Here is a 1,342-nt window from a genome sequence, read left to right on the forward strand (position 1 = left end):
TACCCCTACCAATGCAAATAATCCCACACCGAACCCAAACAATAACAATAACAACCCTAATCCCCCTCGAAGGGAATATTCGATCAAAAACTTTATGGACTGTAAACCGATAGATTTCAAGGGCACTGAAGGGCCAAACGGGTTAATCAAATGGATCGAAAAGACTGAATCTGTTCTCAATATTAGCAATTGTCCACCCGAAAACATTGTCAAGTATGTTGCTTCTACTTTTACGGATCACGCTTTAATGTGGTGGAACACTCCAGTTCAGATAAAAGGGAAAGATACAATTAATCGCATGACATGGGCCGAACTCAAAACACTGATGCTGGAACATTTTTGCCCAAAGAACGAAATACAAAGGTTAGAATACGAACTTTGGAGTTTGGAAATGAAAGGAACGGATCATTTGGGATACACGAACCGCTTCAATGAATTGGCTCGCTTAGTACCATGGTTAGTAACTCCTGAAGATAAAAGAGTTGAACGTTATATTTGGGGTTTAGCCCCGGAAGTGAGGAGTTTGGTGAACTCCGTGGGGCACACATCTTTTGAAAATGCTGTGACCCAAGCCGGAATTGTGACTTTTGACTTGGTAAGAAGCGGAGTGTTGAAAATGGTCGGGGAATCATCAGGTATGAATCGAACCAATTATGGATCAGGATCACAAGGAAGGCCAGCAAATAAGCGTGCACGCCCGACAATACAAAATTATGTCATGAGTAGTTCTGAGGTGAAACGAGACAGGTACAAGGGACCGTGGCCAAAATGTGATAAATGTAGTTTTCATCATGTGGGCGAGTGTAGACCGGTAATATGTCAAAGGTGTGGAAGGACTGGACACAATGGTGGTCCCAATTGCCGAATCGGTATGGAGATTGTTAACCGACCAGCCCAAACAACTCAACCCCGCCGTCCCCAACTACCAAGACCGAAACCAATTTGTCAGCAACCAGCTCAGCAAAACTCAACCGTAGTGAATCGCCGTGCTTGTTTTGAATGTGGGAGCACGGAGCACTTTAGAAGGGACTTCCCCATGCTGAATCGAGGAGCAGTCACCGGTCGAAACCAAGCATCGACTTCTGGTGCGCCTAGAGGACGCTCGTTTGTTATTGGGTCTGGAGAAGCACGACAAGACCCGAACGTAGTAACAGGTACATTTGTTGTTTCTGATCAATATGCTTCTGTGTTGTTTGATACGGGTGCCGATAGAAGCTTTGTTTCTTCTAGTTTTGTATCCTTGGGTAACATGCCAGTTAGTGAACTAATAAATCCCTATACTATAGAACTCGCTAACGGTAACTCTATAACTGTCAACCAAATAATCCAAAACTGTTCCATT

Source organism: Bidens hawaiensis, unplaced genomic scaffold (assembly GCF_021521415.1).
Source record: "Bidens hawaiensis isolate Kalapana, Puna unplaced genomic scaffold, B.hawaiensis_p1.1 tig00075814_1, whole genome shotgun sequence".
NCBI lineage: Eukaryota > Viridiplantae > Streptophyta > Magnoliopsida > Asterales > Asteraceae > Bidens > Bidens hawaiensis.